This window comes from Anomaloglossus baeobatrachus, chromosome 2 (genome assembly GCF_048569485.1).
Source record: "Anomaloglossus baeobatrachus isolate aAnoBae1 chromosome 2, aAnoBae1.hap1, whole genome shotgun sequence".
Lineage (NCBI taxonomy): Eukaryota > Metazoa > Chordata > Amphibia > Anura > Aromobatidae > Anomaloglossus > Anomaloglossus baeobatrachus.
Window position 1 is genome coordinate 738449440 of NC_134354.1, and position 25922 is coordinate 738475361.

The 25922-nt window shown below is 45.4% G+C and overlaps 1 protein-coding gene across 1 annotated transcript in view; it reads right to left on the reverse strand.

Moving 5' to 3' along the window:
* Positions 1-25566, reverse strand: part of ZMYM2 (zinc finger MYM-type containing 2) — a 241936-nt gene extending 216370 nt beyond the window's left edge. The window contains exon 1 of the mRNA XM_075337404.1: positions 25483-25566. The gene's annotated coding sequence lies outside the window, so the exon portion shown is untranslated. The remainder of the gene's footprint in view (positions 1-25482) is intronic.
* Positions 25567-25922: the final 356 nt, after the last annotated feature.

A 25922-nucleotide genomic window follows, 5' to 3' on the forward strand; every position in this document is an offset into this window, starting at 1 on the left:
AATCTTAGTGCTGCAGAATGTATGTTGGCCATACCATTGTATAAAAACACATGTAGTCTAAGACAGGGCTGAGCCCAGTCTCCATGGCGACTAGAAAAATCAGCCCATGCAACGAAGTCTCCCTCTGAGCCCTATGCGCATTCAGCAGCTGGGTGCTTCCATCCACTGATAAATGAAAGCATCAGCCTCCATCTGCTCTGGCAGGGGTAGTCATACCGCTCTCCTGCCAGGTAGAAGACGCTGTCAGATAATGACAGCAGTACGCATTCTTCCTGTAATGAACCGTCTACATGACTAATACAGAAAGCATTCTACACCAGCAACAAATGCGCATGCAGCTTATAGCCAGTAGGGGGCATGTAACAATAGTGGGTAGGAAGGGAAAGGGATTGGGGCATGGAACTTCCGTAATCAAACAGGTGACAGTGCTCATAGCAGGATCACAGTTTGGGTTAAGACATTGCAGGACCTATTAATCAGAAAAGGTACTGCGATGATCCGGTTGCCTCAGGCTGCTTTCACACATCCGTTTTTTGCTGAGCGGTACAATACGGCGCTTTACAGAAAAAACGCAACCGTTTTTTTTGCCACCGGTTGTGTTTTTTTCCGCATAGACTTAGCGCCGTATTGTGCCGCATGGCCTTGCGTTACGTACGGTTTTTGCCGGATGCGGAATATTTAGCCCATGCGGCGGCCGGATGAAACGTTGCCTGGCACGTTTTTTTGTGCGGCGAAAAAAAATGCATCGCGCCACATCCGGCGCGATTTACAATGCAAGCCTATGGACGCCGGATGCGTTTTTTTGCACTGCACATGCTCAGTATCAAGCCGCATCCGTCAAAAAACGGACGGGCCACATGGAAAAACGTATGCAACGGATCCATTTTTTTCACCGCATCTGTTGCATAGGTTTTTGAGCCGGATTGAGCCGCACTGCAAAAACTGGATGTTTGAAAGCAGCCTCAGAGTGTATAAAAGACGCCACTGGATCAGGGTCATGGGTATCGTTTTTCTCATTTCCTGCTACACAGGAGAGAATTTCATCCCAGCTGCAGAAAATTTGCAGAAAGCACCCACCATAGGGTACCATCATATCTATAGTGGTTCCTGTTGTATGCACTGCCAAATAAAACACAAAACTTATTAAAAGCACTCTAGGACAGTGATCATCTTTCTGGAGACAAAACCCCTGGAGCGCTCACACCACAGATTGGTGACCAGACTTCTAGAACATTACATATGCGATTAATCCTGGCCGCGCTGCATTTCTGGCAGAAATGTGCAAACGACAGCAAGACGCAGAGTCTAACAGGGTGGATCTGGCTGAAGCAATTGTACAATGCCCTGAGCTCTGCAGAAGAAGCTTATGGCATTATATGGTTGACTCAGCAGCAGACTAGCTAGCCCCTATGTGATGCAGCATTTCTTGCCAGCATTCGCAAATTTTGGCAAGAAATGCAGTTATGTGCAAGTGACTCATGGAAATTCTAAAAAGAAATTTAAAGCTGGCGATACACATGATGGCAGATGAAGGCCAAGAGCGCAATGGGCCCTCAGCCATCTTTTCCCACTGCCTTTGATATTCTGCTCAGCTAATTTCAAAGCAGAGAAAGCAGCTGCCAACCCCACTGGCAGGATCTTACCTCCTGAAGAACAAAAGGGACAGGTGTGAAAATTCAAACTGCCCAACACCTGTCATAGGGAGAGGCAGGAGGCCCCCTAACACATTCTCAGCCGGCCCCCTAAGGCTAGGTTCGCACACTGCGTTTTTTTGACGCTGCGTTTTTGGCCGCTAAAAACGCACAAAAACGCACCTGCGTCGAAAAAACGCATGCGTTTTTACCGCGATTTGGTGCGTTTTTGATCTCTGCGTTTTGCTGCGTTTTTCCAATTCATTGCATGGGCGGAACACGCAGAAAAACGCAGGAAAGAATTGACATGTCCATTTTTTTTTTTTTCAAGCTCAAAAACGCAGCTTAAAAAAAACAGTTGTGTGCGGACAGCAAAATTGAAAACTCAGACTTTGCTGGGGAAGCAAAGTCATGCAGTTTTGAGGCCAAAAACGCACCCGAAAAACGCGCAAAAACGCCGCGAAAAACGCACTGTGCGCACATAGCCTAACACATTTTCTATCAGCTACTATTGCTGGGTTTGGCTGGCTTTAGTCAAAGGTCTATAGAGCCTTAAGCCTGGATCAGATCTGGAGTTTTGTTTACAGATCAAAATGGAAACTAACAGGTGGACAAAGACAACAAGCGGGTAATGATAATCGAGCCTAAAGATGACATACACAAAGGAACGTACACCATACAGCCATCTCTCATCACCCCATAAACACTCAGCTCAGCCAAGCGTACATTCTCTATGCGAGTCAGTGTCGGACGCCTATGGCAGCGGTGAGTAAAATCATCCGGCCAGATCTTTGTTCTCTAATATCTGTCAGGAAAGTCAGGAAGCCCTACATAATTAGGTCAGGGGGTCTCAAACACGTGGCCCACATGCAGCCCCTCAAGCTGATTCTTGTGGCACCTTTGACGATCGCAGCCAGTGCAGGGCATGCCGCCTTCAGGGCTCTATTTCAGATGAATGTTATGCCGACACTGCGCAGAGTAAAGCTCTCTGCACAACTATTCCAATAGCAGCTGCTGACCAATCAGATGCAAGCAGCTAACGCGTATGACGTCAGCTGCTTGCCTCTGATTGGCCGGCGGCTGCCATTGGAATAGTTGTGCAAGAGAGCTTGACTATGTGCAGCAGCGGCATAATATTCATCTGAAAGAACACTGAAGGCGGTGGCCCCTGCACCGGCTGCGAAGGTCAAGGGGGCCATGTGCCTGCAGGCCACAAGAAAGAGGACACCGAGGGAAAGGAGGATGAGTGAGAAAAATGTGTTTGTATGTGTGTAAGTATATGTGAAGAATGGCACTAGAATGGCAATAGGGGACATTACCACAGGATGGGACATTACTACAAAGAGGATAAATATGGGCACATTAGTAAAAGGGGACAAAGATGTGGACATTACTACAAGATGGGTACAAGAATTGACACATGACTACAAAATGGGGACAAGAATGGGCACATTACTACAAGATGGAGACAAGGATGGGGCATAGTAGGATGCGAAGATTACTACAGAATGGGTACCATGATGTGGGACATTACTACAATATGTTGGCCAAAATTCCTATAAAGTGCTATAAGGGGATACAATGTAAAAAATCAAGCATGAAAATATGTTACCATTAAAAATGTTTTGCAGCTTTGTCCATAATCCAGTAAGTACTGGACTAGTGCTTGGTCGGAAAAAAACAAAAACAAAAAAAAAAACAAAAAACTAATACCTCATTGCTGACCACTGCGGCCACGCTACCGCTTTCCATTGTCAGCCATGCTGTAGAGCTTACGATGTCATAAGGCTGCGATGACGACGTGACCTTATGACATACAGTGAGCTCTGGCCTGGATGTAGCTAGGAGTCATGGGCTATAGTGAAGAGGCCAGAGATGTGGTACATGACGATGGAAAAAACGACGACCAGATGAGAGCTGGAGGTCAGCAGTGAGGCAAAATTATTCGTTCTTTTTGTTTGGTTGAACAACCAACATTTGTAACTATGGGTCGTACAAAGTCAGATGTTCGTAAGTCGGAGACTCGTGTGTATAGGTCACCTGCCATAATACTATCTCAGATAATATGGTGCCTACTGAAAAACCATCCGAAAAGGACAGGAAGTTAGAGTCTAAATAGCCCAGTGGCCAGTGTGAAAATTGGAAAGTTGCTGGGGGTTTTTTTAATTACAAATCATAACATATGAGGGGAAAAAAAAAAACAAAACACTATATTGCCATCAATTTAAAAGCACCACTCCAGCGCTTTTGAGTTTTTTAATTTCGTCACTGGAGTGGTGCTTTAAATGTAAATCCCCTGACTCCCGTCCGCCTCCGGAGATTTATAAACTGAAGATAGTTCCAGTATTTCATGGCGCGCACCGGAAGTCACTAATCCATACAAGTCTATGACAGCCTTGTTCTGACTCAGACTTGCATTGAGTGCTTGTGACATAACTTCTGACTCCCAGCCAATCAGAAGTTACAGGTACAAGATGGCACCGCGAGACAAGAGCGACGCTGAGAAAAAAGGTGAAGCCGCTGGAGGGCAAGTAAAAAACTGGGGCAGGGGACTTAGATTTAAAGCACCACTACAGAGGTGAAATTAAAAGGGGGGGAAAAAAATAAATAACGCTGGAGTGGTACTTTAAAAAAAATAAATAAATAATAGATAAAATTGCTTGCAACACAACAAAAACTTGACTCAAGCAGTAAGCAATAGGTTATTTTCTGATGGCAAAATCCCTTTAACCTCTTCACCCCCATGCAATTCTCCATTTTCATTTTTTTCCTCCCCTTCTTTCAAGCGCCGTAACTTTATCTGTTCATATAGCCATATGAGGGATTGTTTTTTGCGGGACGAGTTTTACTTTTGATATACACCATTCATTCTGCCCCACATTGTAGTGAGAAACAGGAAAAAATTTCAAGTCCGTTGAAATTGCAAAAAAAAAAAAAGTGCAACTGCACAATTTTTTTTGTGTTTTTTTATTTAGTATGTTCACTATATGGTAAAGCTAAGATGTCCATATGATGCCTCAGGTAAAGTTTTACATTTATCTCAAGTAGTGAAAAAAAAAATTCAAACGCTTGTCAAAAAAAAGAATTGCGCTTTTGTCGCCATTTTCAGAGATCCGTAGCGTTCTCATTTTTCGGGATCTGGGGCTCAGTGAGGACTTATTTTTGGTCTTGAACTGCAGTTTTCAAATTTTACCATTTTTTGGTAGACCTGATGTTTTGCTCGCCTCAATGCAATGCTGCGATAAAAAAAAAAAAAAAAAAATGTAATTTTGCAGTTTAGAATTTTTTTTCTCACTACGCTGATTAAATCAGGTTGATTGATTTTATATTTTGACAGATCAGGCATTTCTGAAGGCAGATTATATATATATATATATATATATATATATATATATATATATATTTAAATATCATTAGTCCACCTAAGGGAACTTTATGCTTGCACACTCTAATCGCTTGTGCTGATCAGAGCGATGCTGAAGCAAGAACAAGACAAATCTGGAAAACCACATAGAAACATGTCAATATGCTAAGAAATCCTAAAACTACATACCTCAAACAGAGTTTTGCAACTTATGCGGAGAAGTCACACTTGCGTCACAATGGCGAAACTTGACTACCATGATAAGGAAAGACGACAACCTGTATTTTGGCTGTAGAATAGGCGGTCAGGACAAGAGTTGGGCTCCACACATTCTGCAGTAGATGTGCATCACATCTTACCCAGTGATTTCATGGGAATAGGCAATCTATGCCTTTTGCAGTCCCAATGATCTGGAGAGAGCCAATCGGTCGCAAATAAAAAATTGTTATTTCTGCATGGTGCCTTCCATTAGGAAAGGAGTTTCAAGGAAGAATAAGTAGACTTTACAGAATCCAAACATTCCATTTGTAATGCGCTCAGTACCACATACAGAACTGCCGGTTCCAAAAGCAACAGACATATTTTCAGTCAAGTGAGCAAGATGATGATGCTGTGTGTCATGAAGCATCTTCCTCTCACAGGCCCAGAGTTTCTGTCAGCAACCTCCAGTGAACCACACCTTATAACCGATAAAGTTCTGTTTAGGACCTGGACCTGACCTGAACCCCATTGGAACTCACTGATTGGGCAGATCAGCTCTGCGCCCACATACAGACAGCCATATACAAAGCATTTCCAAGGGAAGGAGGGATTTTTGTGTTGGGTTTTTTTTTTTGCACGCACTACATCCGGTAACACCAATTTTACCCCCAGTGCAAGCCATTCAGAAACTACATGCGGCTCTGACTGGGCCAAGCACTGAGCGTACCTGAGCACACCAATGCTGGCTCAAGTGGTTTGCATACGTAAAGCACAAGCTATGAACTCAAACACTGATTTCTTTGTAAAGTCTGTGTTCGGGTTTGCTCATCTCTACTTATAACCCAAAGAACTGAACACAGTTGTTAAGAGATTTGGATCTGCCCAAGAGTACGGCTGAGCTCTTAGGTTCCCGGCTACAGCAGTGGAATCTCCTAGCGGGCGATGTTCGGATTTCTTTGTTACGCAATTTTGATAAACATCTTGTCCAATACTTCTTCATGGAAGGCGATGTTGTGGCTGCAGCAGACGTCTGCTATGATATCGTAGCTGCAGCTAATCGGGGTAAGATCAGCTGTTCTCCAGTCCTGTTGTGACCGCACGCGCTCCCGCGGTCACAACAGATCCGAAGAAGCGAGGGCGCATGCGCCGCCCTCTCATGCACAATAATACTGTGGGCATCAGAAACACAGCGCCGGAAATGAGTGCTATGCGCAGGCGCCAACTCCGACGCCGTGTAACAGTAGATTAGAAATTTACATACAGCCAGAGGGAGGAAGAGGCGGCGGGGGGCCGGGAATCCACATGCATAACCCGCCCGGACATTAGCAGCAGAGGTGCATACGTCAATCAAAAAGATGATGAATTTTCAAACTTTATAAACTTGGATTTCACAGCCTACACACCCGAGCTGCCCACTAATGGTATGTACAGACTGTGCCTGATAGTGCCAGTGCTGCACTGGCTGCAGCTTATACAGGAAAATGCTGATGTTTGGTTCCCTTTAATGGAAGCTCAGAAGAAAAGTTATAATTTAGAGGATTGGAGGCTTTTCATCGATTTGTCCAGAACCAGCATAAAAGCTGTCTTGCTGCAAATTAACAACGCGCTACCTTCAATTCAAGTTGGTTATCCGGTCCACATGAAAGAAACCTATGACAACATGACAGAGCTGTTGAGGTACCTGATCTATGGACACCATTTGTGGCCCTTCTATGGTGACTTTAAGGTGGTTGCTCACTTGCTTGGTCTCCAGGGTGGCTGCACAAAGTGCTGCTGCTTTCTGTGTGAGTGGGAGAGTCGTGCAAGAGAATATCACTACAATAAAAGAGACCGGCGTCTCCAACATTCACTGCACCCAAGGTGTAAAAATGTCCCGCATCCAGCACTTGTTGACCCACATAAACCTCTGTTACCACCATTGCATATCAAGTTTGGCTTAATGAAGAACTTTGGAAACGTAATGGCTAAAAATGCAAAAGCATTTAATTATCTAATTTATAAATTTTTAAAGTTGAGTGAAGCAAAGATAAAGGAAGGAGTCTTTATTGGACTTCAGATTCATAAGCTTCTTCAAAATGAGGAGTTTCTCCATTTGTTGCAGGACAAGGAAAATGCTGCATAGGTAGCATTCACATTAGTGGTAACTATATTTGTGGAAACTGAACAGCAGACAACAATGAAGAGTTGGTGGAAGATCTCCTCAAAACATAAGGATCTTGGCTGTAAAATGTCCTTAAAGATTAATTTCTGACATTCGCAACTAGTTTTCTTCCACAAAACGGCGGAGCAGTCAGCGACGAGCGCGGTGAGAGATTTAACCAAGATATTGCGGTTAGGCGGGCTTTACACGCTGCGATAATCTGTACCGATATCGCTAGCGTGGGTACCCGCCTCATCTGTTGTGCGCGCTGCCCGTGCCGCACAACATCGCCCGGACCCGTCACACGTACTTACCTGCCCGGCGACGACGCTGTGACCGGCGAACAGCCTCCTTTCTAAGGGGGCGGCTCGTTCAGCGTCACAGCGACGTCACAGCTGCGTCACTGAACCGCCGCCCAATAGAAGCGGAGGGGCGGAGATGGGCGGGACGTAACATCCCGCCCACCTCCTTCCTTCCGCATAGCAGGCGGCAGGCAGGTAAGGAGAGCTTCCTCGTTCCTGCCACACGGAGCAATGTGTGCTGCCGCAGGAACAAGGAACAACTTCGTTACTGCAGCAGCGATATTTGAGAATGGACCCCCATGTCACTGATGAGCGATTTTGCACGTTATTGCGATGATGCAAAATCGCTCATAGGTGTCACACGCAACGGCATCGCTAATGCGGCCGGATGTGCGTCACCAATTCCGTGACTCCAACGACTTTGCATTAGCGATGTCGCAGCGTGTAAAGCCCCCTTTATGGAGAAAAAATATAAAGGAAAATGGAATCCATCAGTGCTCGCGGGTTACTGTTTGACAATTGTAAGAAATTATCCGATGCTGGAGTAAAACAGACAAGCAAAAAAGTTGTCAAAGAATGAAGAACAAATTTTACAGTGCAATTCCTGTAAGGCTATGTGCCCACGCTGCAGAAAATTTGCGGAATTTGTCACGATTTTTTTGCAGAAATTCTGCGGATTTCTCAAAAAATCCACAGTACAGCGGGTCCCCGGCCATTTCTATGGCATTTTGGAACTGCTGTGCCCATGCTGCGTTTTTTTCCGCAAAAAAATCTACAGCATGTCAATTATTCCTGCGGAATTTTCCGCACGATCCCATACTTACCTGCCTTGATTGAAGACATCGGAGTCACTTCTTCCAGTGCAGAGGAGTGCGGTGGAGCCAGGTGCGCACAGCAGGAGGTGGACGGGACCTGCATGAGCTCCAGTCATGTGCCAGCCGGAGCTAGTTCAGGCTCGGCAACCTTCTCCTGCAATGTGCAGACAGACACGGCCAGAGAGTGAAGTGCTGCGTGATGGAGGCAAGTATGAACTCACCGATCACTCCAGCACTTGTTCTGCATTGAGGATACAGTGTCCAAGCCATGGTACTGTATCCTCAATGCAGAATGACCGCAGCATATCCGCAGGACATTCCGCAGCATTGAAACAGAAAGTTGTGCTGCGGTTTTCCGGGAGCTCCTGCGGAATGTCCTGCGGATATATCCGCAGGACACTTTCCCCGTGGGCACATAGCCTAAGGCTATGTGCGCACGTTGCGTACAGTTCACTGCAGAAATTTCTGCAGCGATCTGAAGAGCACATGTGCGCTTTAAATCGCTGCAGAAATGTCTGTAGTGAAGCAGATTCCATGCGCTCTGACTGCAGCTCCTCCCATAGACAGCAGGAGCTGCCGGCAAAGCGCAGGAAAGAAGTGACATGTCACTTCTTTTTACGCAGCGCTTCGGCAGTAGCCGAAGCGCTGCGCTCTAAAACACCACATGCGCACGGCCCCTGCACAATCTCCATAGACTGTGCAGGGGACGCAGGACGCATGCAGTTACACTGCGCTACAAAGCGCAGCGTAACTGCATGTATTTACGCAACGTGCGCACATAGCCTAAGGCCGCTTTTATGTTGCGTTTTTACCTATGTTCACTGGTCCCGTTGGGGCATCCATCCAAACCCCCCTCAAAACGGGTTTCGGACACATAGCCCGACAGGGCCATTGACTATAATGGAGCAGATGGAGTCAGTGTGTGCTCTGTCTTGCACCATTTTAGAGCATATACGTTTTCTGCAGGCGGACACCCAGATGTGGTAGACTACGTCTGGGTGTCCGCCTGCAGAAAACGTACATGCCCAAAAATGGTGCGAGAAAGCACATGCTGAATTCATCTGCTCCGGGGGGGGGGGGGGGGGGGGTTCGGACGGATGCCCCAACGGGACAAGTGAACGTAGGTAAAAACGCAATGTGAAAGCAGTCTAAAGCTGTGTGGACACGTTACAATTTTAAGTGCATGTTTGTCACAAAACCTGAAGGGAATCCTGATGCCAAAGTGAATAAGAATCCTGAAGTTTCAGGCACGAGTATTTGATCCTTGCACATTTGGTTCAGAAATAAATCTGCAGATGTCAATTCTTTCAGCGTTTTTGCTGTAAATTTCACCTATACTAAATGTAAAAATTCTGCAGCAAAAAACACATAGCAAATATGCGCCGAAAAAACACGTTTTTACCGATAAGTTTTTCTTGCCAATAGATGCATAAACTGTGTAGAAAATTCTGCACTTAATTTAGTTATTTGAATTGTCAAATTTCCTCTAAATAAATATCAGAAAATGGTCATGACAAAATATTCTGCATCTTTATATTAGCAAAAATAATGTTTCAAAGTACTGAAACTTATGCATTAATTATATGTAGCAGTAAAAGGAAACCTCTTTGATATCATAGAGACAAGAGCCAAGCAAACATTTTCATTGTCAGATAAGAATTCAAAAGGCCAAAATCATTAAAAAGTGGCTAATTTCATAATTGAAACTGATGAGATTCCAAAATATGTATAACAGTGTAATGAGCAGGTTAGCCCCCTGTACTCCCTTGTAAGGTTTCTGGAAGGCTTTCATGATCATACCAAAAGTACTGTAGACTTAGGCTATGTGCGCACACAGCGGTTTTTTTACGCTGCTTTTTTGTGCGTTTTTGCCGCAAAACCGCACGCGCAGTAAAAACGCACCGGAAAAACGCATGCGTTTTTTACTGCGTTTCAGATCACTTTGTTTTGCTGGGTTTTTCCAATGCATTGCATGGGTGAAAAACGCAGTAAAACACAGGAAAGAATTGACATGTCCATTGATTTTCTTTTTCAGCTCAAACACAGCTAAAAAAAATAAAATAAAATAAAAGCTGTGTGCGGACAGCAAAAATTGATAACGCAAACTTTGCTGGGGAAGAAAGGTCATGCAGTTTTGAGCCCAAAAACGCACCTGTAAAACGTCGCGAAAACGCTCAGTGCGCACATAGCCTTACAGTGTGAGGACAACTATACTTTTTCTTAGTTTTATTATCCATTTGTAGGTTTAGTGCTTCATTAACAACCCTATATGCAATAAGCTCAAATTAGGTCTATTGCGTCGCCTGCAGATGTCCAGTATGGTATATTTTACTTTTATGTCTATGCCGCAGGGCTCCAATCTACAAAAAACACACAGCTACTTTTGCCCACCAATATTGTCACTATCTGGAGCCTTGTTTTGAGTTTTTATTTTTGCAGGCTTACTGTGGGGTGGCGGTTCCCATCATTAGTCTGGACGAGTTAAAATGTACGGTCACACCACGGCCCATAATGTGGCAGAAAACCCCATGATATGCAGATCAACTGATTTTTCAATGTGACTACAGCAACAGTGTTTCACCAAAAATAAGACGGAGTCATATATTATTTTTGGCTCCAAAAGATGCACTAGGGCTTATTTTCAGGGGATGTCATATTTTGTATTGGAGTCACCCATTAAAGGAAAATTAATATTCACTCCCTTCCTGCGCCCATCTTCTACACCGAAGTTAAGTGATTGAAACAAGTGTTAATGGAAATTAATATTCACCGCCTTACCCCACCCATATTCCCACCCACCTCTGCGCGCCAGTATCGGGGATTCAGCCTGATTACCGTATTACTGCCCGAGGATCCGAGCGCAATGCTTGGACTCGCTGGCAGCTCTCCTGACCTGAATAGGAAAGGAATATTCATTTACGATTAACACATGCTCCAATCATTACCGCCGGCAGAGGGGTGGGAGAGAAGAGGGGTAAATATTCATTTTCCATTAACTAGCTGGCATGTGACCATAAACTTCAGGGGCTTACAGCAACACAATGGGGCAATGTACACCAATAAACCTTACATATCCTGAAGGGCTGTCCAAGTAAGTCCTATTTCAGGATACTATTATAGTATTGTACGCAACTAGGTCTTATTTTTGGAGTAGAGCTTATATTATAAGCAGACTCCAAAAAGGCAGAAAAATTCTGCTGGGGCTTATTTTCGGGGTAGGTGCTATTTTCAGCAAAAAACAGTTTTGCGCACTTTCAGTAATAATGGCCACACCATGGCCGCTCAGTCATTAACGATGAATCTGCTTTTAGCTGCAGCCGTTGTGTAATTTTTGTCACAAATTGTGGCTACACAACAGTTACTATCATTACCATGTGGAATTTATCAGTAAGGTAACAGTTGTTAAAGGGGTATTTCCATAAGCATATAGTAGGATGGGGCCCCAGCGTTAAGCGCTTCCCGAGGAGAAGTGGTTAGAATTCCCATACAAATAAATATCATTTCTGGCCATTTTCCACATGTTGGCCCCTCTTTGAGATAGGTGCAGGATCTTCATCTACTATCAGATGGATGTGCCATAAATTTACTAGATGGGGCACCAATCACCATGATTTTCCTATATAAAGTAAAACCAGTGCTATATTGGCACTATCATGCTGATTATATACAGTACAGACCAAAAGTTTGGACACACCTCATTCAAAGCGTTTTCTTTATTTTCATCACTCTGAAAATTGTAGCTTCAAATTGAAGGCATCAAAACTATGCATTAACACATGTGGAATTAAATACTTAGTGTGAAACAACTGAACATATGTCTTATATTCTAGGTTCTTCAAAGTACCCACCTTTTGCTTTGATTACTGCTTTGCACACTCTTCGCATTCCCTTGATGAGCTTCAAGAGGTAGTCACCGGAAATGGTTTTCACTTCACAGGTTTGCCCTGTGAGGTTTAATATGTGGGATTTCTTGCCTTATAAATGAGGTTGGGACCATCAGTTGTGTTGTGCAGAAGTCTGGTGGAAACACAGCTGATAGTCCTACTGAATAGACTGTTAGAATTTGTATTATGGCAAGAAAAAAAGCAGCTAAGTAGAGACAAACGAGTGCCATCATTACTTTAAGAAATGAAGGTCAGTCAGTCCGAAAAATTGGGAAAACTTTGAACGTGTCCCCAAGTGCAGTGGCAAAAACCATCAAACGCTACAAAGAAACTGGCTCACATGAGGACCGTCCCAGGAAAGGAAGACTCACCTCTGCTGCGGAGGATAAGTTTATCCGAGTCACCAGCCTCAGAAATCGCAGGTTAACAGCAGCTCAGATTAGAGACCAGGTGAATGCCACACAGAGTTCTAGCAGCAGACACATCTCTAGAACAACTGTTAAGAGGAGACTTTGTGCAGCAGGCCTTCATGGTAAAATAGCTGCTAGGAAACCATTGCTAAGGACAGGCAACAAGCAGAAGAGACTTGTTTGGGCTAAAGAACACAAGGAATGGACATTAGAACAGTGGAAATCTGTGCTTTGGATTGAGGAGTGCAAATTTGAGATCTTTGGATCCAACCATCGTGTCTTTGTGCGAAGCAGAAAAGGTGAACGGATAGACTCTACATGCCTGGTTCCCACCGTGAAGCATGGAGGAGGAGGTGTGATGGTGCTTTGCTGGTGACACTGTCAGGGATTTATTCAAAATTGAAGGCATACTGAACCAGCATGGCTACCACAGCATCTTGCAGCAGCATGCTATTCCATCCAGTTTGCGTTTAGTTGGACCATTATTTATTTCTCAACAGGACAAGGACCCCAAACACACCTCCAGGCTGTGTAGGGCTATTTGACTAAGAAGGAGAGTGATGGGGTGCTACGCCAGATGACCTGGCCTCCACAGTCACCAGACCTGAACCCAATCGAGATGGTTTGGGGTGAGCTGGATAGCAGAGTGAAGGCAAAAGGGCCAACAAGTGCTAAACATCTTTGGGAACACCTTCAAGACTGTTGGAAGACCATTTCCGATGACTACCTCTTAAAGCTCATCAAGAGAATGCCAACAGTGTGCAAAGCAGTAATGAGAGCAAAAGGTGGCTACTTTGAAGAACCTAGAATACAAGACATATTTTCAGTTAACACTTTTTTGTTAAGTATTTCATTCCACATATGTTAATTCACAGTTTTGATGCCTTCAATGTGAATCTACAATTTTCAGAGTCATGAAAATAAAGAAAACTCTTTGAATGAGAAGGTGTGTCCAAACTTTTGGTCAGTACTGTACATACCTTTAGTTGTCAGCTAGGATGTTTACGTTTTGAAAACACAAGCAAGTTAAGCTTCTAAAATGAATAGTTTTTTGATTGGCGGAAGATGCCAAGCAGCGAATAGCTGGGGTGGATATTCATAGTGATTCCCACCCCCCTGCCTGTCTGTCCTCCCAGTATTATTTGTGCTAATTCCATTATAGAAGTTTGTGGCTATAAATCATGGTGGCTAAAAGAACCTGTGCTGATGTCATACCCAAGTGACCAGAAGGGGTGGGGCCTCAGGCAACAGAAAAATAATGTTGCATCCTTGTATCAGCTGTGTTGGCTGAGTCTCCGCCCCTTCTGGTCACATGCATATAATATCAGCAAAGGTCCTTTTAGCCACAACCATTGGTAAAACACTTCTATAATGGAAATAGCATAAATAACAGTGGGAAGACACACAGGCAGGGGGGCGGGAATCACTATCAAACCCCACCTCAGCTATCAGCAGCTGCAGTCACTTAAAAAACCTGTTCATTTTACAAACTTTACTTGCCTGTATTTCAAAACCTATACATCCGAGCTGACAATTAAAAGGTATGTAGAATCAGCATGATAGTGCCAGTATAGCACTTTCTTTAGGTTATATAGGAAATTCCTGGTGATTGGTGTGCTTTAAGGCTATGTGCGCACGTTGCGTACAGTCACTGCATAAATTTCTACAGCGATCTGAAGAGCACACATGCGCTTCAAATCGCTGCAGAAAATGTCCGTAGTGAAAAAAAAAAAAAAAAGCCGATTCCATGCGCTCTGACTGCAGCTCCTCCCATAGACAGAGCAGGGGCTGCAGGCAAAGTGCACTGAAGAAGTGACATGCCACTTCTTAGAACGCGCGCTTCGGGCAGCAGCCGAAGCGCTGCGCTCTAAGACACCACGTGCGCACGGCTCCTGCATAATCTTCATAGATTATGCAGGGGACGCAGGACGCATGCAGTTACGCTTCGCTACAAAGCACAGCGTAACTGCATGTAATTACGCAACGTACGCACATAGCCTAAGTCTGTCTTGACTTAACTTTTCATGGCTTAGGAAAGTTGAATGAGAGGCAAGGGCAAAAGTGTGTTAATGTAGGAGGGTAGATAAGCTTGTTGACATACTTGGCTAGTCAGTGAGGAAGTTACCCACAGCCAGGAGAGTGCAGAATAAAGAACGCAAGGCAAATGCAAGAAGCTAACGTTAGTATCAAATGACATAATGGCAGGGACATTAATCAAAGTCAGGGGAGGGGTGAGGGCATTAGACCAGGGTTTACTGCGGTGAGCTGGAGACCACACCCTTTAAGCGCTTAATCATTTGCATAATGGATTAGTTTGTTTTCTCCGCAATGCTGTCTTTCTGCAGCGAAAACAAGAGACCCGTATTTTTGTCCCCTAACCATCGTGGTCATAACTTTAGTAAACAAAATCTGACAAGACTCAAAACAGTTTTCTGGTTTCGAAAAACGCCAGTATCCTGTCTGCAGTTTGTTTAAAAAAAATGATAATGTGCTCACCGCGTGCAGCGCCCAGTCCCCGCCACTGCAGCACTAACGTCATGTAGACACAGATGCAGCCAATCAGTGAGCTTATCGGCAGACAGCACAAGCCAATCAGAGCTACTCATCTCCCAGATTGGCTGCAGTGTTGTCGACATGACATCAGTGCTCCACATAATAACAGACCTTGGGAGCAGCAACAGAAACCAAGCCCTGAACCTGGGGAGGGTATGTAAAGGACAGTTTGTTTTAATAAAGCAAAATGCAGCAGGGTTTTCCAAAACTGGTAAATCTCTTAGGCCTAAGACACATGGCATAAAAATCGGAGCGAGTGGAATGTTATAAAACATTGCATTCCACTCGGACCAATATTACTCTATGTGCCAGCACCCATGACCGATTATTTTCTCAGCCCTAATCGGACCGAGAAAACAATCGCAGCATGCTGCGGGTGCAATGCGATCCTTGTTACTCTCGCACCCATACAAGTCTATGGGGTGAGGGAAAACCATCACACTGCACTCGCATTACACCGGTGTAATGCAAGTGCAAAGCAAGCATGGCAATAGCCGGGAACGGAGGAGAGAGGGAGATAAATCCCTCCCTCTCCTCCGCAGCTGTGGGCCGTCACCCTACAGCTGTGGTCCGATTACATGATCGGACATCAGTCGCATTGACACTCGGCTCCCGCTGTGCTGCCAGCGTGAGCCGAGTGTCATGCGAGGATCGAAGTAGTACCCATGTGGCCCCCGCTTTAATGTTTTTATCTCCACGAGGTTTCTTATGTCTTACCAAGACAAACCATTTCCATATATAAAAACAAAAAGATCTCACTCACTGGAGTCACTAAAGGTCCAGTCACACTAAGCAACTTACCAGCGATCCCAACAACGATAGGGATCGCTGGTAAGTTGCTAGGAGGTTGCTGGTGAAATGTCACACTGCGACGCTCCAGCGATCCCACCAGCAACCTGACCTGGCAGGGATCGCTGGAGCGTCGCTACACGAGTTGCTGGTGAGCTCACCAGCAACCAGTGACCAGCCCCCAGCGCCGCGTGGAAGATGCTGCGCTTGGTAACTAAGGTAAATATCGGGTAACCAACCCGATATTTACCTTGGTTACCAGCGCACGGAGCTACACGTGCAGAGAGCAGGGAGCAGTGCACACTGAGCGCTGGCTCCCTGCTCTCCTAGTTACAGCACACATCGGGTTAATTACCCGATGTGTCCTGCAGCTACACGTGCACAGAGCAGGAGCCGGCACTGACAGTGAGAGCGGCGGAGGCTGGTAACAAAGGTAAATATCGGGTAACCAAGGACAGGGCTTCTTGGTTACCCGATGTTTACTGTGGTTACCAGCCTCCGCAGAAGCCGGCTCCTGCTGCCTGCACATTTAGTTGTTGCTGTCTCGCTGTCACACACAGCGATCTGTGCTTCACAGCGGGACAGCAACAACTAAAAAATGGCCCAGGACATTCAGCAACAACCAACGACCTCACAGCAGGGGCCAGGTTGTTGCTGGATGTCACACACAGCAACATCGCTAGCAACGTCACAAAAGTTGTTCGTTAGCAGCGATGTTGCTAGCGATGTTGCTTAGTGTGACGGGGCCTTAAGAGTTGCTGACACTCAGACACAAACTGTTCTTTTATTGCATGATGCAATATTAATTTCGCTTGTTTTTAACTCCAGCTCTAAGCCGTTCATTGATCTTCATTTATTACAGTTCACAATGCAGCTTCGGGAGAGATCAGCTGATCGTCCTTGGGTCAAACCCCCGTGACCACTATATTATAGCGGGGAAGCTGCAGCCAGTCAGGTATCTTCCTTGCAGCGGTCACTCTGCAATCAGAAAAATTAGAGCCCTTGTAATACTATGTACAGAGCAGCACTTCTTTCTGGCTGACAAAAGGGTGGGGCATGAAAATAAGAACCCTCATGGGCATAGGCACGGCCTTCATTTATCAAGCACTAAATTAGTCACTTATTTCATCAAAGTTTGCATCAAATAATAGTTTGAGAATATAAGACTTTATATCATATGAGAAATATGGTTCTTTCTTCATTTATGAGCCACTTCTCCCTTCTGAACTCCGCATCATTTGATCAAAAATACAGCTAAACCTGTCTTAGGCCGTGTGTACACGAGACGTTTTTGATGCTGCGTATTTTCACGGTGTCAGAAACACAGCGTCTTACAGTTCCAGCAAAGTGGATGGGACTTCTAGAAATCTACCTGGCTGTGGCACCTGGCGCCATCTTTGCCAGCAAAGAGCGGCCACTCCTGCTGGAGATACAATGGCTTCTGTAACTGAGAAGCAGAGCAGGCTCTGGCTTCAGAGCAGGCGAGAAGCATCCGCTCTATTGACATGATGTCAGCGGAAAAGCAGAATCGCTGGCAGGAAAGCTCTGTGCCGGCAAAAAACGGCACCGGGAAGAACAGGCAGGTAGATAGCAACTACCTGCCTGTTAGCGCTTAGCACATTTTTAAAGCCCGAATATACCCTTTAAAAAAGGTACAATTTACACTGAAAGATAATCGTGAACAAGTGTTAAAAATTCTTATTTCACGATCTTGCCATGTAACCAGGCTGACGATCACCCAATGAATGATGAAAACGCTTGTTCATGGGGTGAAATGACCATCGTTCTTGGTAGTTCATCATCCAGTGTAAACAGGACTCAGCCTGCCGACAGCTATGGCAGGCTATGTGCAATGAGCCATCTAGTACAGGTAGCTCAATGCGCATTGTTTGCATTGGACAACCCTTGTAAACAGACATTTAAAATGGTTGCCTATCGGTAAAATGTTACCGACCGATGTTCATAACATGTACGAGGGGCGATCCAAAAGTAATGATAATCGGTTATTTCTATTGCACACAGAAATTAAAATAAATTTTTTTCTTCTCTCTTAGGTACCCACTAGTCCAGGGAAAAAAAAAAATCACTTAAATAGGCCACAATTCAGGGGAGCTACATTCATTTGAATATGAACTGCCGAGGAGTGAACATCAAAATGGAAAAAAACGAGCTCAGAGCTGTCATCAAATACCTCTGCTTGAAAAAAATGACTACCAAAGACATACACAGCGACTTGGTGGCAACATTGGGGGACTCTTCTCCTCCATATTCCACAGTTGCACGATGGGCCAAGGAATTTAAGCTGGGAAGAACATCGACGGAAGATGAACATCGTGAAGGACGCCCATCCATGTCCTTCAATGAAGAAAAGGTGAAAAAAGTTGAAGAAGTTGTATTGGCAGATCGAAGAGTGACTATCAGGCATGTAGCTGAGGTCACAGGGATCTCATATGGCAGTATTCAAAGAATCCTTGCAAAAGAATTGCATATGAGAAAGGTCTCCGCGCGTTGGGTGCCAAAAATGTTAACCGACGAGCAAAAGAAGAAACGAGTTGACATTTCAATAGCAAATCTCGAAAATGGCAACCATTCAAGAAACGGGCTTTGAACTGGTGGAACACCGCCCCCTATTCGCAGGATCTAGCCCCCAGTGATTTTTTTCTCTTTCCTCGCCTCAAGGAACACCTCCAGGGCAAGAAATTTGACGACAATAGCGACGTGATAACCGCTGTTGGGGATTTTTTTGAAGGTCAAAATCAAGATTTTTTTTCGAAGGGAATTCTAAGTTTAGAAAAGAGATTGACTAAATGTATAGACTTGTTAGGAGACTATGTAGAAAAATATTTTATTTTTTTTATATATATTCATTGTGTTTATTATTGATTATCATTACTTTTGGATCGTCCCATGTAAATAGACCTTCAGTCAAAAACAAGATAGACTTCCAGCTCACTGAGGGATCAGATTGTAGCTTCTTATTGAAATCTATGTGCATACAAATCAGAGTGAAAAGGGGGTTATAATGCCACGCATCAGCCAAAATGAAGATGTAGCACGTTAATGTTATAAACGTATTCTTTTATTCCATCGGTCTACGCGTTTCGAGGATATACCTCTTCTTCAGGACCAGTGCATCAACATAGTATACTATATGTTGATGCACTGGTCCTGAAGAAGAGGTATATCCTCGAAACGCGTAGACCGATGGAATAAAAGAATACGTTTATAACATTAACGTGCTACATCTTCATTTTGGCTGATGCACGGCATTAACCCCCTTTTCACTCTGATTTATATGCACATCCACGTGGGGCTGCAGCAGACGCCATCATTCTATGCTCTATCAGTGGTTGTGACTATCACAACCATTTCAGGTGTGTATTTTTCCTGATCTACCTCACTGATCTGTTGGTATTACACTATCAGCGCTCCTTATTTTTCAGCTTATATTGAAATCTATGGACGGGGAGAAGTACACTGGACGATGAGCAGAGCCACATACAGTGGAACCTTAGTTTAAAAGAGTAACTTGGTTTGAGAGCATTTTGAAGACAAGCAAAGCTTTTAAAAAAATTTTAACTTGGTTTAAGAGCAAAGCTTTGCAATAAGAGCAAATTCCCACCGTGTACACTTCCGGTTCCCTCCTTTCACCGCTCTGTAGGTAACTTTCTGTCCATATGTACTGTTTACTGTATACAGTATACCATTGTACAATACAGTATATACTATATAGCATTTCAATCATTTTGCATTTGTGGATACAGTATTGTACTTTCTGCTAACCAGTGCAGCACATTGCTTGTACTGTACCTCTCGCACACCAATAATTCTATTGGATGCTAATGTGCAGTTTATTTTGTTTTATGTTTTTTACTGTACAGTATTTTGTATCAGTGTACTGTAATACTTATATGAACACAGTACATTATATTGTATTACTATAATAAGTTTGTATAAATACAGTAAATATTTTTGGGTTGTGGAGCGAATAGTCTGCGTTTTAATTATTTCCTATAAGAAAATTTGCTTTGATATAAGAGTAACTTGGTTTAAGAGCACACTCCCAAAACCAATTATGCTCGTAATCCAAGGTTCCACTGTACTTCTTTCTGTTGTCTGATTTCACCCTATCCTACAAATGCTTCTAAATGTGGAAAGCAATTAATACTAGAAATCTGTGGTCTTTCAATAAGAATACATATAGCTACAAGCCTTTTAAATGTTTACAGGTAACGTAGAATTACAACAGCTTTGATTGCAAGGACGTTCCAGCCTGGGACAGGTGGTGAGCTACAAAGGAAAAATTACCCCCCAAAAAACTAAATGGTAAGTAGTGTGCAAACAAGCAGTGGAGGAAGCCAATCTTCTGATCTTCACTGCAGCACAAAGTCGTTCAATCCTTTACGAAATACTAAACATTCCAGAAATCTGTGGCGCTTGCTGACGAGGCGTTCTTAGCTTGTAAACTGTAAAGGGGTATTATTGCCTAAAACATTAGTTCTGGCACATTTAGGGACTATTCTAATCCAATAAGTAATGCCAACGCGCCAGCTATTGGTCTCATTGCCAGGCAGATCGGCCGTCACTATGGGTTTTCTTCTAATATGAAGGGGACGATTTATTATTACTTTTTTCTGGAATAAAAATGGTTCCATTATTGGCTTTATTTGTGCCCTAACCATTACTAAATTTGTGCCTTTTGGTAATACTAAACCAAGTGAATTTAACTTATTTTTTTCAGCATTATAGAGGTGGTTTAGTTAGCCCGGTATTTTAGCCTGAGGCTGCATTCACACATTGCGTCTGGTGTGTTTTTTTCCCCCCACAAATGTCCTAAAACCCCAATTTTAAATGACTGGTTAAAAAAAAAACAAAAAAAAACACAAAGATGCAATGTGTGAACACAGGTTATGCGTAGGTTCATTTATACAGGTCAATAACAGGATAAGTGGCATTGTTAGAATGCTCGTTAAGCAATCATCAACTTGTATAAACACCCCACAATCACCCAAAAATCTGGCAAAACTCATTTGTAAGCCGATTGGAGTGTTCATGTCGGCATTTAAAATAATCTTTATCGGCAGCTCATTGTACTAGGTCAGCAGATGTGCTGCCGATAGCATTGTATGTGCACAGAACAATCACATTGACTATAGTTCTATACTCACAGATACTGTAGTCGGCCTGTCTTAACATACAGCTAAAGGGGTCCTCCACTTTCTCTTGATACTGTGTGGAATGGTGCACTGACTGCTGGAGGAGGAACATGTGACCAGATCAGTCCATCAGCCACCGCCAATGTAAGAGCAGCTCTCCCACGTGAGATGTTAAGAGGCTGATGGACAGGTTCAGTCACTTGCTCCTCCTCCAGCAGCCATTGTATGGACTGAAGTGCTGGAGTTAGGAAAGCTGCACTAACAAAAGAAAGTGGCCAGCTCCTTTACACAGTCGTTTTACAGCCGCAGTCCAAGTCTAAAGCTGGTGTCACACTAAACGACAGCGACAACGACGTCGCTGTTACGTCACCATTTTCGGTGACGTAACAGCGACCTTGTAAGTCGCTGTTATGATCGCTGCTTAGCTGTCAAACACAGCAGAAGCAGCGATCATAAGGTCGCTGTGCTACATTTTCAGAGAGTAGGGAGCCGCGCTTAGCGCTGGCTCCTTGCTCTCCTGCAGCACACATCAGGTTAATTAACCCGATGTGTGCTGCAGCTACATGTCACAGTTCAGAGAGCAGGGAGCCGCGCTTAGCGCTGGCTCCTTGCTCTCCTGCAGCACACATCGGGTTAATTAACCCGATGTGTGCTGCAGCTACATGTCACAGTGCAGAGAGCAGGGAGCCGCGCGCACTGCAGTGCTTAGCGCTGGCTCCTTGCTCTCCTTGCTACAGTATACATCGGGTTAATTACCCGATGCGTACTGCAGCCACATGTCACAGTGCAGGAGCCGGCACTGGCAGCAAGAGCGGAGGCTGGTAACCAGCGTAAACATCGGGTAACCAGGGAAAGGTCTTCCCTTGGTTACCCGATGTTTACGCTGGTTACAGCTTACCGCAGCTGCCAGTGCCGGCTCCTGATCGCTTCATTTCGTCGCTCTCTCGCTGTCACACACAGCGATGTGTGTGTCACAGCGGGAGAGTGACGACCAAAAAATGAAGCTGGACATTCAGCAACGACCGGCGACCTCTCAGTAGGGGCCAGGTCGTTGCTGGATGTCACACACAGCGACAGCGACGGGACGTCGCTGCAACGTCACAGAAAATGGTGACGTAGCAGCGACGTCGTTGTCGTCGTCGTTATGTGTGACACCAGCTTTAGGATCATTTTACACAGACCGACCAAAGGCACGATATGACCTGAAATTGGTAAACTTACCCATCGTCGGTCGTTTGAATGCCTGTTTATACAAGCCGACGAAAGCAATCGATGTGCACGGAGTGATTATGCTAAATCGCTCTGTCCATATAGGCTGCCATAATCCTAAACAGTGCAAGTCGTGTTTACACATGGTGATGCACCATGAACAATGATCTTTTACACTGCATAAAAGATCACTTTACCCAACAAAGGCATGCTCTGCTTGCTCATCAGGTCATGCAAACTAAACAAGCTGCCTATCGACAGCTTGTTTTAAATACTCGTTTCTTGCAATATTTGTTATTTAGTCACTGATAGTGCTATTAATTCCACAGCGCTTTACATACATCAGCATTACTGTCCCCATTGGAGCTCACAATGTAAATTCCCTATCAGTCTTTGGAGTGTGGAAGGAAACTGGAGAACTTGGAAGAAACCCACACAAATTCCTCGCAGATTTTGTCCTTGGTGGCATTTGAACCCAGGACCCCAGCGCAGCAAGACTGCAGTACTAACCACTGAGCCACCGTGCTGCCCATATAATAATATATATATATATATATATATATTATATAATTTCACTTATATAATGCTATTAATTCTACAGCGCTTTACAGATATGATCATCACTGTCCCCATCGGGGCTCACAATCTACAGTGTGTATAGTCTAAAGTCAGTATGTCTTTGGAGTGTGGGAGAGAAAAGAACCCACTGGAAAAAAAAAAAAAAAAACTGGAAACTAGGGGAGCGCTTACAAACTCCTGGCGGAAGTCCTTATTTGTGACTTTTCCAAATTTCGCAATGTTTTCATGCAAGTTTACTCCAGCACCTTAGTAGAGTACAATATATATATTTTATTTATATTTTTTTTTTAAATAACTTTCTGAAAATTTAGACTAACAACATTTTAAAGAGAACCTGTCACCACTTTTTCGGCCTATAAGCTGCGGCCAGCACCACCGGGCTCTTATATACAGTATTCTAACATGCTGTATACAAGAGCCCAGGCCGGAGGTATAATATAAAAAACACTTTTTAATACTTACCTAACGGTCGCGCGGTGGGCCATATGGGCATTTCCGTTGTCCGATGCCGGCGTCGCCTCTTTTAGCCATCTTTGTTCTCCTTTTTCTCTAGCCGCGGTGCATGACGGGTCCGACGTCATACACAGTCACCTGCATTCAGGCCTTGAGCAGGGCAGAGCAAAGCATTGTAGTGCGCCTGCACAGGACCGGCAAGTGTGTATGACGTAGCCGCGTCATGCACGCAGGCTTCAGAAAGAGGACAAAGATGGCTGAAAGGGGAGGCGCCCGCACCGGACACGCCCATAAGGCTCACCGCGCAACCGTTAAGTATTATAAAGTGGTTTTAATGTTATATCCCCGGCTTGGGCTCTTATATACAGCACGTTAGAATGCTGTATATAAGAGCTCAATGGTGGTGGCCGCAGCTTAGGCTGCTTTCACACATACGTTTTTTGCAGTACGGCTCAAAAACCTATGCAACGGATGCAGCGAAAAAAACGGATCCATTGCATAAGTTTTTCCATGTGGCCCGTCCGTTTTTTGACGGATGCGGCTTGATACTGAGCATGCGCAGAGCAAAAAAAACGCATCCGGCGGCCGGAAGCGGTTTTTGCCGCAGGACGCCACATCCGGAGTCGATAGGCTTGCATTGTAAACCGGCGCGATGCGTTTTTTTCGCCGCACAAAATACCGTGCCAGGCAACGTTCCATCCGGCCGCCGCATGAGCTAAATATGCTGCATCCGGCAAAAACGGACGCAACGCAAGGCCATGCGGCACAATACGGCGCTAATGCAAGTCTATGCTGAAAAACGCAACCTGCGGCAAAAAAAAGGTTGCGTTTTTTCTGCAAAGCGCCGTATTGTGCCGCTCAGCAAAAACCGGATGTGTGAAAGCAGCCTTATAGGCCAAAAACGTGGTGACAGGTTCTGTTTAAGAACTACTGAAAGGATTGTCCAACTGACAAAAAAACACGTATATTTCATAAATTGGACATAAAAACAAAATACAAATAAATCAGGGTCATATATTACATCAGACAGCAATATATATTTTACATTCAAGCCTTATTAGAGGCAGCAAAACCCCCATGGTGGCTACATGTAAAGCAGCATTGCAATGGTTAAAGCGCACTGCTAGCTCGTGGCTCCCTCTTCCCCCAGTGATGATGACACTACAGCCCCCGGGAGCCAGGCTCTGCAGCGCAGTGACAAGAGTTCTGCGTTCTTGCCCCTCGCGTTGCATTGTAGAGAACTTTCGGCGCAGACGCCACCTGCCGGCCGGAGGCGGTAGTGCAGCCTTCCTCCCGCACAGCGCCGCCCCCTCCCGGCCATCAGGTTCCAATCGCCGCACTCACTGAGCAGACGAGAATTTCCTCACACAATACCACGGGCAGCAACTGTGCTGTGGGGCCTAGTGAGCGGGGGCTGCACTACTGCGGCCTCATTGTACGCGGCCCGGAGGGGGGAGGGCGGGCAGTGCATATACACAGTGTATACACAGCATGTATATATACCCCAGATACTTAACACAGCGGCCTCCACCGACCACCGCGGCTTCTACTTCCCCGGGGAGCGCAGCCCCGGCCTTTGTATGAGGAGATCACTGCCCTGAGGTGATTTTTCCGCCCCGGCGCTGTTGCTCCCGCTCTACCGTCCGCCATTAGAACAATACCGGCAGGACCGGCACACCCGAGGGGACCCGGCCACAGCAGGGAGCCCGCCTCAGGGGGACACAATGCCGCCCGGGGGACACAATGCCGCCCGGGGGGCAGCACAGCCCGCCTCCGCCGCTCTCAGAGCACTGCTGAGAGCAGAGCGGGCAGCGCCATTACCGAGCACAGAGAGACCGCGCCGCACACAACACAAGGGGGCAAATACCACATCCCCTCCGCCAGGTGGCGTACGAGAGCGCCTCCACATGTGAGGGGGTATTTGAGAGCGCGAGCAGAGGCTGTGCGCGTGCTCCCACCGTGCTATTCCGCGCCCGCTGTCCCTCTGGTCACTTACCGGTAGCGGGAGATTAGCACAGGCCCCCGGCCGCAGCGATCCTTCCCCCCGCCGTAACCCAACTCTCCCCGTCCAGTCCCGGAGCATAAGGGGGCGGAGTCAAAAAGCAAAGAAGGCGCGGCCTGAAGCGAACATGTGTCCCCGCCTCCTCAACTGCTCTGATTGGCTGAAGCCGTTCAGGAGGGCGGAACACATTGGTAGGGATAGATGTCAATCAACCGAATGTTTTCCCGCCTCCCTATCTTAGTGTTCGGCTGAGGGGCGGGGCCTTGATAAACTTGATGAAGGCGAAGCACCGCCCATGCGTTGCAGTTAGTCTATGCAGGAAGGGGGGGAGGGTCGGATGTGGAATCGGAGCAGTTATGAGCCTGGCGAAGCAGCTGTATACGGGGGAGGGGCTTACCCTGGGGGTGGGCGTGGCTAAGGGCTATGCTGCAAGC